General features: G+C 41.9%; 1 protein-coding gene across 1 annotated transcript in view; it reads right to left on the bottom strand.

Annotated features, from left to right (window-relative positions):
• Positions 1–1,876, bottom strand: part of LOC101058522 (putative ankyrin repeat domain-containing protein 20A2) — a 31,115-nt gene extending 29,239 nt beyond the window's left edge. Inside the window, 1 exon segment of the mRNA XM_063791901.1 lies at positions 1,702–1,876. The gene's annotated coding sequence lies outside the window, so the exon portion shown is untranslated.
• Positions 1,877–13,822: the final 11,946 nt, after the last annotated feature.

The raw sequence follows: 13,822 nt of genomic DNA, 5'->3' as shown, positions 1-13,822 counted from the left end.
TAGTGAATATTAAGCCTGATGTAGTAAATACATGCTAACCACTAAATTGAAGGGGAAAGAGGGAGAACAAAGAGGCATGTAAAGTACACTTACTTTTTCTAGTAGGAAAAAGCCAATTAAAACTATCACCTATTAGTTTTATTGGAATCAGTCTTACAGGAGGACAAACTTCCTACTGTCGCTACCTATTCTCAATATTTTTCTTATTTCTTCCTAAACTTCTAGAGCCGTGCTGTCCAATAAATATGTGAGCCACGTATGTAATTTTAAATGTACTGGTAAGCCCCATTAAAAGAAAAGGTGAAATTAATTTTAAATATACTTAACTCAGTATGTCCCAAATAGTAATCATAGTAATAATTTTAACATATAATCAATATAAAAAATTATCAAGCAGATATTCTACGCTGTTCTTCCCACTCCAATGACAAAATCCAGTATATTTAACACAACACATCTCAATTAGGACTAGCCAGGATTTCAAGTGCTCAACAGTTACAGGTGGCTAGCGCCTACTGAATTGGACACTGCAGTTTCAGTGCATTGAATTTCTATCCCACTTAGCGCTAATTAAAACTTCACCCTCTCACCTGATAATTATGCTAAAATCTCAGAAAGTAACCCACTACAGGCAGTTTCAAGCCCTAATTTACCTCTAATTACTCTTACAGCAATGCAATGAATCATGATTTAAAATTTAAAAAAAAATTGCTGTTAAATTATTAGTCAAGCGCCCAGGGCAATGGACAGTAAAGAAATAATGTAGGCCATGGGCCGAGATGACAAAACGGTCCTTTTATTTAAAGCTATAATAATAATCTGAAGCCAGCCCTGTAAAATAGACATCCATTGAAAAAGGCATGCTAGTTCTTTTGCTTTTTTGTGTACTTGGCCTCCTGTGTCCCTAAACAGATCTCTTCTCAGCTGGGTTTGCTCAGCAAGTCACTTGTTGAGTCTTGCGGTCAACAGAGGGGGTAGGGAATGGCAGGGGCTGCCATAGGAGTGAGGCGGAGGAGGCAAGGTGAGGGGGGCCAGGTGAGGAGGGGGGCACTTGAAGGGGAGTTCAAGACCAGCCTGGGCAACATGGTGAGACCACCGCCCCTCACCGCCGCCATCTCTGGTCTCACTCTGGTCTCACACACATGCACAAATTAAATTTAATTTAAAAATTAAAAAATTGTTTTAAAATAAGTGAAATATTTACATGGATTATGTATACATTCATTTTGTAGAACTATAGATCCCATGTAACTGGGAACTCTTTACTCTTCTAACACAACATTTATTTAGCCACAAATAAAAGACCAGTGATGTAGCCTGTACACAAAAAAGTAAGAAAACACTGGTTAGGCTGGGGCAGGGGTGGGGGGAAGAGATCTACAAAATTAAAATTTTATTGGGAAGGATCACTAATTAGAATCAGAACAATTACTGCTTTAAAGTAGTCAAGAACAGAGCACAAGGAACCCAGAGAAGAAGCAGATATGATTCAGAGCAGAGCTTACAGAGCAGATGGTATCTGAGCCGAGACTGATAGAATAACATTAATAAGGGCATTCACGGCCATTTATTATCACTTAACTGCAATGCATTTTGTATAAGTTATTTCTACTCTTCATATCAACCATGGAAAATAATACTTATTCTTCTCTTTTGAAGTTAAAGAAGTGGTAAGTGGTCTAAGAAGATAAATTAACATACCAACACCAAATAGCTCAAGTTCAGTGACTCAAGAGGGCCTGCGTCTCCCCAAGAGGTTGCTCAGCAGGCAGACGAGGTAGAGAGCCCTTCCAAGAAGTGACAGTGAGATGTGAAAGGTCTCAGTGTGTCTCTGAGAACAACAGAAACCAGTATGTAGACCAAGTGGGAAAAGCCACGGAAGAGGCAGGGATTTCCTCTTAAGATAGCAAGAATAAACAGAGCAGGGCTGAGGGAAGCCATGGAAAACGGGCAGAATACCATGGATTTAGTGAGAAAAAAACAACTTTTACTTTAGAAAGGGGGAAAGAATGGTGGTGGTCTAGGTAAGCCTAGAAGCAGAGGAAAGGGCAGTGGAGAAAAAATAAACAAAATGTATGAGTCAGGGTTCTCCAGAGGGACAGATCCAACAAGATACACGTATATGTATAAGGGAGTTTACGAGAGAGAATTGGTTCACACGGTTAGAAGGCAGTCCCACAATAGGCTGTCTGCCAGGTAGGGAAAGAGAGAAGCTAGTAGTGGCTCAGTCCAAGTCCAAAAGCCTCAAAACCAGGAAATCCCGCAGTGCAGTCTTCAGTCTGAGGCCGAGGGCCTGAGAGCCTCGGGGAAGCCACTGGTGCAAGTCCCAGAGTCCAAAGGCATAAGAACCTGGAGTCTCATGTCCGAGGGCAGGAAGAAGGGAAGCAAGTGTCCTGCACGGGAAGAAGAAAAAAAGAGAGCCAGAAGCTTCAGCTAGCAAGGTTATCCCATCTTCCTCCGCCTGCTTTATTCTATACAGGCAGCGTGTGTACACCACTTCTGTGATATTGTTCCTAATATCCATGGGAAGAAAGAGTGATGTTACTCCCAATAGCTTATGGGGGTGTACATCCCCTGTGATATTATTCCTAGTATGCAGGGGCAGGGAAAGGATGACATTACTCCCAATATCGCAGAGGGTGTACTCCCCGCCTTGTGATATTGTTCCTAATATTTAGGGGATAGTGGGTGATATTACTCCCAATATCACAGGGGGTGTGCACCCCCCGTGGTATTCTTCCTAATATCCGGGGTGGGGGGAGAGGTTGATATTACTGTCAATGTCACAGGGGGTGTACATCCTCCCGTTGTATTGTTCCTAATATCTGGGGGTGGTATTACTGTCACTATCACAGAGGGTGTAGACCCCTTCAGTGATATTGTTACTAATATCTGGGGGGGAGAGGATGATATTACTGTCAATATCGCAGGGGGTGTACACCCCCCGTGATATCGTTCCTAATATCCGGGGGGGAAGAGGAAATTACTGTCAATATCACAGTGGGTGTACACCTCTTCTGTGTTATTGTTCCTAATATCCGGGGGGGAGAGGATATTACTGTCAATATCGCAGGGAGTGTACAACCCTTCTGTGATATTGCTCCTAATATCCGGGGGTGGGAGAGGATATTACTGTCAATATCGCAGGGGGTGTACACCCTTTCTGTGATATTGTTCCTAATATCCAGGTGGGGAGAGGATCATATCACTTTCAATATCGCCAAGTGTGTACATCCCCATTGTGATATTGTTCCTATATTTAGGGGATAGTGGATTACATTACTGTCAATATCGCAGGGGGTGTGCACCCCCCCATGGTATTGTTCCTAATGTCCAGCAAGGGAGAAAACACTACTACTTCCAATATGGCAGGGGGTGTACACGTCCTATGCGATACTGTTCCTATATCCATGGGGGAAAAGGATATTGGGAACAATATTACAAACAATATCACAGGGGGGTGTACATGTCCTGAGATATGAGGAGTAATATAACCCTCTCCCCCTCTAGATATTACAAACTGTATCACAGAGAGGTGTAAACCCCCTGCGATGTGGAAAGTAATATCATCCTCTCCCCCACTGGATATTACAAATAATATCACAGGTGGTGTACATGTGAGGTGTTTACGATATTGGGAGTAATATCATATCCCCCAGTGGATATTATGAACAATATCACAGAGGGATGTATACACACTCTGCCTTATAGGGAGTAATATACTCCTCTCCCACCCTGGATATTACAAACAATATCACAGAGGGTGTACACACAGGGTGTTTATGGTATTGGAAGTAGTATTATCTCCCCCATGGATATTACTAATAATATCACAGGGGTGTGTACATCCCCTGTGATACAGGGAGTAATATCATCCTTTCCCAGCCTGGATATTACAAACAATATGGCAGGGGGAAGTACAACCTGGCAATATGGGTAGTAACATCATCTCCTCCCCGCGTGGATATTATGAACAATATTCTAGGGGGTTGTACACCCCCTGCAATATGGGGAGTAGCATCATCCTCTCCCCCACTAGATATTATAAACAATATCACAAGGGGGTGTACACTTCCTGCGATTAAAGGAGAAATATAATTCTTTCCCCCCAGAGATATTATGAACAATATCGCAGGGAATTGTTCTCCCATGCTATATGGGGAGTAACATCTTCATCTTTCCCCTGGATATTACGAAAAATAATGCAGGGGAATGTAAATCCCCTGCGATATGGGGAGTAAAATCATTCTCTCTGGCCAGGAGCGGTGGCTCACACCTGTAATCCCAGCACTTTGGGAAGCCGAGGCGGGCGGATCACGAGGTCAGGAGATCGAGACCATCCTGGCTAACATGGTGAAACCCTGTCTCTACTAAAAATACAAAAAATTAGCCGGGCGCGGTGGCGGGCGCCTGTAGTCCCAGCTACTAGGGAGTCTGAGGCAGGAGAATGGTGTGAACCTGGGAGGCGGTGCTTGCAGTGTGCCAAGATCAGGCCACTGCACTCCAACCCGGGCGACAGAGCAAGGCTCTGTCTCAAAAAAAAAAAAAATCAAATCATTCTCTCCCTCCCTGGATATTATGGACAATATCACAGGGGGGTGTACAATGAGTTTCTAGAATATATTTGAGGAGGGTGACGGGCGGTGTGTGCATGCTTCATGGCCTTTTTCAATTAAACACTCTGCTGTCAATTTATTGCTAAATCCTCCTTGAGCCCTTAGATTTCATAACGGTTGTCGCGGCATTTTTCTGGATGTAGAAAACATTCCCATTTCTTGCCACCTCATGGGCTACACCTTGACCTAAAGTTTTTATGTAGATACTTGTGCTTACTCTGCGGCCTTTCCAGGGTTTGCTGAAGATGGAGGTATTTAGGCTGGGCAAGAGGTGGTGAGGTAAATTGGGGTTTATCGATTATAGAACAGGCTCCTTTAGAGGGATATAAAGCACCGCCAAGTCCTTTGAGTTTTAAGCTGTTGCTTGTAGTGTTCTGGCGAACAGTTTTGTTGATCTAACTATTCGAGTTTAGAGTTAAGCATAGCGGGGTATCTACTCCCAGTTTGGATCTTAGCTATTTTGTCTTCAGAATATTAAAGGCACCTTCGTAGTTATTTCAGCTGGGGTTTTTTTTACAACATTTTTACAACTTATTTAGAAACTTTCAGGTTTCTAAATATATGAATGAACCATAATATAAGCCTCAGCCAATACAATGCCGGTTAGGCCTCCTACTGTAAAAAGGAAAATAAATCCCCGGGCTCACAGCATTGCGGGGGATCATTTGATATTACCGCCGTGAAGTGTAGCTAGCTAGTCAGCTAAAAACTTTGACGCTAGTAGGAATAGCAATAATTATAACAGCAGAGGTGAAGCAGGCTCATGTATCCACATCTAACCCTACCGTAAATATATGGTGGGCCCATACAATAAACCGTAAGGACCCAACTGATCCTATAGCTCACACTAGGCCCATATACCTGAATGGTTCTTTTTTTTCCAGAATAGTATGTTACGACGTGGGAAATTATCCCAAAGCCCAGTGGGATGAGGATGTAGACTTCAGGGTGACCAAATAATCTGAATAAATGCTGAAATAAGATAGGATCACCTCCACCAGGAAGGTAGAAAAAAGTAGTATTAAGATTGCAGTCAGTTAACAATATAGTGATGCCGGCGGCTAGGACTCGGAGACAAAGGAGTAGAAGAACTGCTGTAATTAGGACTAATCAGATGAAGAGGGGTGTGTGATATTGGGACATGGCTGGGGGTTTTATATTAACAATTGTGGTAATAAAGTTAATAGCCCCTGAAGTAGAAGAAACACCTGTCAAGTGGAGTGAAAAGATAGTGAAATCTACAGAGGCGCCTGCATGTGTTAGGTTTCCTGCTAAGGGAGGAGAGACTGTTCAGCCGGTTCCAGTGCCGGCTTCTACTATAGTGGATGCAAGTAATAAAAGGAAGGAGGGTAGGAGGAGTCAGAAGCTCATATTATTTATGCAGAGAAATGCTATATCGGGGGCGCCAATTATCGGGGGACTAATCAGTTGCCAAGACCTCCAATTATAGTATTACTATAAAGAAAATTATGACAAATGCATAGGCTATAACAATGACATAAATTTGATCATCTAGTAGAGTTCAGCTCGAATAAGGCTTAAAGCTGTACTGACTATCCCTGCTCATGTGCCAAATAATAAATATAATGTCCCGATATCTTTATGGTTGGTTGAGAATAGTCAACTGTCAGCCAACATAAATGAAGTGAGAAAAAAGGGTAAAATGACTGAGTAGGGCATTAGACTGTACATCTAAAAACAGAGGTCAACGCCTGTTTTTACCAGTCCCAAGGTGATTTTCATGTTGAATTGTAAATTCAAAGAAGCAGCTTCAATCCTGCTTCTCTCACCTATTTTCCCCCAGCGGCTGGAGAAGTAGATTCAAACCAGTTGACTAGGGAGTTTAGCTGTTAAGTTTTCATGGGTTTAAGTCTCATCAACTTAGTAAGGACTTAGCTTACTTAAAGTGATTGATCTGTATTCAATTGACCAAGGGTGTTCTGTATCTGAGAAAGTACATTTCAGGATCACCATACAACAACTGTTCAAAAAGGCCTCCAATATGGGACAGTCCTATTTATTATCTCAGAAATATTCCTCTTCGCTGGATTCTTTTGAGCATTCTACCATTCTAGCCTAGCCCCTACTCCAGAATTAGGAGGGCATTGACCCCCAACAGGTATTTCTCCCCTTGACCCCCTGGAAGTACCTCTCCTGAATCCATCTGTATTACTTGCATCAGGAGTTTCAATTACTTGAGCCCATCACAGCCTAACAAAAAATAATCAAAAACATACAATCCAAGCGCTACTTGTTACAATTATATTAGATATTTTCTTCACCCTCCTACAAGTCTCAGAATACTTCAAAGCTCCCTTTGCTATTTCTGATGGTATTTATGGCTAATCATTTTTTTATAGCTACAGGCTTTCACAGAATTCACGTCATTATTGGATCAACATTCCTCAGTCTGCCTTCTCCGCCAATTAAAATACCACTTTACATCTAGTCATCACTTTGCCTTTGAAGCCGCTGCCTGATATCGACACTTTGTAGATGTAGTATGACTATTCTTGTATGTTTCTATTTATTGATGAGGATCTTACTCTTTTAGTATAAATAGTACCATGATTTCCAAAGTTTTGATAGCATCCGAAAAACAGTAATTCACCTAACATTAACCCTAGTAATCAACACCCTATTAGCCCTGTTACTAATAATTATTACATTTTGGCTCCCACAACTTAATATATATATATGTAGAGAGGGAGAAAAAAAATATATATATATATGTATAAAATAAATATATATAGAAAAATCTAGCCCTTATGAATGCAGATTTGACCCTCTATCCTCTGCCCACATTCCCTTCTCCATAAAATTCTTTCTAGTAGCCATCACATTTCCCCTATTTGAGTTAGAACTCCCCCTACTACTACCCTTACTGTGAGCCCTTCAAACAATCTGATACTAATAATCCCTGCGATATGTGTAGTGACTTCATACTTCACCCCCACGGACATTACGGCCAATATCAGAGTGGAGTGTGCACCCCCTGCAATATGGGGAGTGATATCATCCTCTCCCCACTGGATGTTATGGACAATATCACAGGAGGTTTACTTTCTCTGGGTTATGGGGAAAAATATCCTCCTGTCCCCGCCTGGATGTCAGACATATTTAGAGGGGGGTGTCCACCCCCTGTGATATGGGGAGTAGTAATATCCTCTCCTGCCCTGGATGTTATGGACAATATATAGGGATATGTACAATCCCTTCGATATGGGGAGTAATATCATCCTCTTCCCCCTAAACGTTACGAACAGTATCACAGGGGGGTGTACACCCCCTGCAATATCTGGAGTAGTATCATCCCCTTCTTCCCTAAATGTTACAGAGACTATCACAGGGGTGTGTACACCTTCTGAAACATGGGAATAATATTCTCTTCCCCTCTGGATGTTATTATGGACAACATTACAGCCGTGTGCACCCTCTATGATATGCAGAGTAATATCATCCTCTCCCCCCCGCATGTAAGTGACAATACCACAAACGGGTTTACATCCCCCATGATATGGGGAGTAATATCATCCTCTTTCCCACTGGATATTAACAATATCACTTGGGGATGTACAACCCCTGTGATATTCGGAATAATATCTTCTAATCCACTGAAAATTATAAACAATATCACCACTGTACACTCCCTGTGATATTGGAAGTAATATCATCCTCTAATCCCCTAAAAATTATGAACAGTATCACAGGGGAGTGTATACTTCCTACTATATTGGGAGTAATATCATCCTGTCGTCTTCTAAATATTATGAACAATATTACAGGGGATGTAACACTCCCTGCGATATGTGGAGTAATATCATCCTCTCCTTCCCTAAATATTGTGAACAATATCACAGGAGGTTGTACACAATCTGCGATATTGTTTGTAGTATCCAGTGGGAAAGTGGATGCTATTACTCCCCATATCACAGGGGGTGTACACCCCCACTGTGATATATTCAATAACATCCAGAAGTAATATTACTGACAAAATTGCAGGGGGTGTAAACCCCACCTGTGATACCGTTCCTAATATCCCGGGGAAGGGAGGATGATATTATTCCCAATATTGCAGGGGGTGTACACCCACCCTATGATATTGTTATTAATACCCAGGAGGGGAGACAATGGTATTACTCACAGTATCAAAGAGGTTGTACTGCCCCCCTGTGATAGTTTCTAATATCCAGGGGTGTATATCACCCTTGTGATATTGTTTCTAATATGTAGGGGGAAGGACAATGATATTACTGTCCGTATCACAGGGGGTGTACAACAAGCCCCCCGGGATATCATTCCTAATATCCATGGGAAGAAAGAATATTATAATATCACAGAAGTTGTACACCCCCTCTGTGATATTGTTCCTAATATCAAAGACAGAAGGGTATGATGTTCTTCCCAAAATCACAGGAAGTGTATACACACCCTGTGCTATTTTTCCTAATATCGAGAGTGAGAGACAATGATACTTCCAATATCGTAAGGAGTGTACACTCTCCCCGTGATACCAGGTGGGGAAATGTTGATATTACTCCAAATGTCACAGTGGGTGTACACACGTTTTGCGATATTGTTCCTAATATCAAGTGGGGAGGAGGATTGTATTACTCCCACCATATTACTCCCCACACCCCATTATACTGTTCTTAATATCCAGATTTGGAGAGGATGATATTACTCCCAAAATCTCAGGATGTGTATACCCCTTCTGTGATACTGCTTCTTATATCCAGGGGAAGACTAGATGATAGTACTCCCAACAGTGCAGGGTGTTACACGCCACCCCCCATGATATTGTCTCTAATATCAAGTTGGGGAGAGGGTGATATTGCTCCAAATAGTGTAAAGGGTGCACACCAGCACTGTGATATTATTCGTAGTATCCAGAGAAGGAGAGAATGGTATTATTTTTAATATCACAGAGGGTGCACACCCCCCTTGTGATACTGCTCCTAACATCCAAGGGGTAGAGGATGAAATTACTCCCAATATCACAGTGGGTATACACCCCCCCGTGGTATTGTTCCTAATATCCAGGGGGTATAGGATGATAGTACTATAAATATCGCAAGGGGTATACACCCCTTCTGATATTGTTACTAATATCTGTGGGGGGAGTCGATGATATTACTTCCAATATCACAGGGCATGTACACCCCCCTTGTGATATTGTTCCTAATATCCTGGGAGGAGACTACGATATTACTGGCAATATCGCAGGGTGTGTGCATTCCCGTGATATTGTTCCTAATGTCCAGCAAGGGAGAAAATATTACTCCCAATATGGCGGGGGTGTACACTTCCCATGCGATATCGTTCCTAATATCCATGGGGGAAAAGGATGATATTACTCTAAATGTCGCAGGAGGTGTAAACTGCCCCTGTGATATTGTTCTCAATATCCATGGGGGGAGAGAATGATATTACTCCCAATATCACAGGTGGTGTACACCCCTCCTGTTATATTATTCCTAATATCCAGGTTGGGAGAGAATAATATTACAGGTAAAATAGCAGGGGGTGTACACTCCGCCTGTGATATTGTTCCTAATATCCAGGGTAAGAGTGGACAATATTACTCTCAATATCGCAGGATGTGTACACCCCCTTTGTGATATTGTTCCTAATATCCGTAGGGGGCGAGGGTGATACCACTCCCAATAGGGCAGAAAAGGTACAGCCCCGCTGTGATATCATTCCTAATATCCAGAGGGGACAGGATGGTATTACTCCCAATATCACAGAAGGCATACACCCCCTCCCCATGATATTGTTCATAACACCCAGGGGGTAGAGGATGATATTACTCCCAATATCACAGTGGGTGTACACCCACCCTGTGATATTGTTCCTAATATCCATGTGGAAAGGGTATAAAGTTACTCCCAATATCACAGGGGTTGTACAACCCCCTTGTGATATTGTTCCTTATATTCGGGGCAGAGACAATGATATAGCTGTCCATATTGCAGGTGGTGTACAACCCCCTGGGAATTTGTTCCTAATATTCAGTGGGGAAGATGATATTAATTAAAATGTCACGGGGGGTATACAACCCCTTTGTGATATTATTCCTAATATCCAGGGAAAGAAAGAATATTATTCCCAATATCGCAGGGGATGTACACCCCTCTCTGATACTCTTTCTAATATCCCTGGGGGGAGTCTATAATATTACTGGCAATATCATAAGGAGTGTATACCCCCCGTTATATTGTTCCTTATGTCCAGCAAGGGAGAAAATATTAATCCCAATATGGAACAGGGTGTACACACCCATGAGGTATTGTTCCTAATATCCAGGGAGGGAAAGGATGATATTACTCCCAATGTTGCAGTGGTGTATAACCCCCGTGATATTGTTCCTAATATCTAGGTGGGGAAAGTACAGTATTACTCTCAATATAGCAGGGGTTGTACACCACCTTTGTGATATTGTTCTACATATCCATGGGGAAAGAAAATGATAGTACTCCACAATATCACATGTGGTGTACAACCCCTTGTGATACTGTTTCTAATATCCATGTTGGGGGAGGATATTACTCCCAATATTGCACGTGTTGCACAGACCCCCTTTGATATTGCTTGTACTATGCAGGGTGTGGGGGAGAGGATGATATTGGGAGTAATATCATCCTCTCTCCCCGGATATTAAAAGCAATATTCAGGGTGGTCGACACTTCCTGCAATATTGAGTATAATATCCTCTCCCAACCTGGATATTAGGAACAATATCACAGGGGCATGTACACTCCCTTCCTTTCACCATATACAAAAATCAACTCAAGATGGATGAAGGACTTATGTAAGACCCAAAACTATATAAAACCTAGAAGAAAACTTAGGAAATATCATTCTGGACATAGACGCAGGCAAATATTTCATGATGAAGATTCCAAAAGCAATTGCAACAAGAAGAATTGACGAGTGGGACCTCATGAAACTAAAGAGCTTCAGCACAGCAAAAGAAACTATCAACAGAGAACACCCTACAGAACAGAAGAAAATATTTTCAAATTACATATCTGAAAAAGATCTAATACTTAGCATGTATAAAGAATCAATAAGCAAAAATCAAACCCACTACAAATAGGCAAAGAACATGAAACCCCACATTCACCATCCTCAAGTCCACGTGCAACTTCTTTCTGGATGCTGGACAAGGACTTGGGTACCAAGAGGGCACTGAACGGGTTAACACTTAAGCCGTCTGTGGATTCTTTTTTCAAAAGACAACGTATGTATGGCAAACAACCATATGAAAAAATACTCAACATCACTAATCATCAGAAAATCAGAACCATGAGATACCATATCCCACCGGTCAGAATGGCTATTATTAAAAAATCAAAACATAACAGACGGTGCCGAGTTTGTGGAAAAAAGGGAATGCTTATACACTGCTGGTGGTGATATAGAAAGGAGACAGGGAAATACTGGGTAGAAGAGAGTGGTTCCCTGGCAAAGCCCTGCCCACAAGCCTGGAAACCCATGGCCCTAAATGGGAACAGGCATTCCTGCTTTTGCACCCAAAAGTTGTCTTTCAGCTCACCATGCACCCCCTGTCCTGTACCCATATATGCCCCAGACCCCAGGCTCCAGAAGCAGACAAGCAGATGAGGAGATGAACAGAAGAGCAGAATTGCAGAATGATGTGGCAGAAAGAAGAGAAGGAGCATCTGAATGCCAAGAGGGGTATGGCTGGCAGTGGTTGGAGAGATCAGCCTCTGGATGGCAAAGCTCCCGGGGAAGATCATCTTCCCATTCCATCCCCTTTCCAGCTCCCCATCCATCCCATTGAGTGCCACCTCCACCACTCAATAAAACCCCAACATTCACCATCCTCAAGTCTGTGTGCAACTTAATTCTTTCTGGATGCTGGACAAGGAACTGGGTACCAAGAGGGCACTGAACAGGTTAACACTTAAGCCGTCTGTGGATGGCAAAGCTAAAAGAGTGCACTGTAACACATGCCCACTTGGGCTGTGGGAGTCGCAGGAACCCACCCCTAGACAGTACCATGGCCACTTGCCCTGCCTTTTGCACCTGGCTGTCTGCATGCTCCCCTGCCCAGTAAGGGGTTTGACAGCACACACGGTGGCCAGACAAGCCACACCCCTATTGCACATCCTGCCAAGGGGAGTCAGGGAAGTCTCCAGTTTCATCAAGAATGTAAATCTGTTCAGCCATTGTGGAAAGCAGTTTGGAGATTTCTGAAATAACTTAAAACAGAACTACCATTCAACCCAGCAATCCCATTATTGGGTATACACCCAAAGGAATATAAATCATTCTGTCATAGACATTTGCACGCATATTTTCATTATAACACTATTCACAATAGCAAAGACACGGAATCAACTTAGATGCCTGTTAAGAGAAGACTGGATTAAAAAAATGCAGCGTACATACACCATGGAATACTACACACCTATAAAATAGGATGAAATAATGTATTTTGCAGCAACATGAATGGAGCTGGATACCATTATTCTAAGTGAATTAATGCAGGAACAGAAAACCAAACAAACACTGCATGTTCTCACTCATAAGTGGGGGCTAAACATTGAGTCCACACGGACACAGAGAAGGGAACAATAGACACAAGGTCTACTGTGGGTGGAGGGTGGGGGGGAGAGTGAGGATCAAAAAACTCCCTATTAGATACTACGTTCACTACCTGGATGACTATGTAATCTGTACACCAAATCCCATTGACACACATTTTACCCATATAATAAACCTGCACATGTACCCGCTGAACCTAAAATAAATGTTGGAAGGAAATAAAGTTACAACCAACTCTTGTACTATTGTGAGGAAACAATCATATGTGTTGACAAAAAATCAGCTACTAATAGATTTATAATAGTATATATGTAGCAGAAAAATATCAGATAAAACTTATATAACGAAAAGTATGACTTAAAAACAGCATGACAATCTTTATGATGGGATATTGTGCAACTACTAGAAGCACATTTTCAGAAATTGTTTATTAACATATGATAATGACTACATTGAGTGGTTTTTAGAAGCATGAATTGAAACCATGTATAAGCATGAGTTTATTGAACTTATATATAACATTACACACACATTTACATAATTATAAAATAAGTATGCTCATGTTCATAATATGTATTTATTTATATTCATATATAAGGCCAATAGGAAGTAATCTCTGTATCTGAGTT

Source organism: Pan troglodytes, chromosome 14 (genome assembly GCF_028858775.2).
Source record: "Pan troglodytes isolate AG18354 chromosome 14, NHGRI_mPanTro3-v2.0_pri, whole genome shotgun sequence".
In the NCBI taxonomy this organism is placed as follows: domain Eukaryota; kingdom Metazoa; phylum Chordata; class Mammalia; order Primates; family Hominidae; genus Pan; species Pan troglodytes.
Note: the sequence above shows the minus strand (reverse complement) of the source record. Positions and strands in the feature narration are given on the sequence as shown.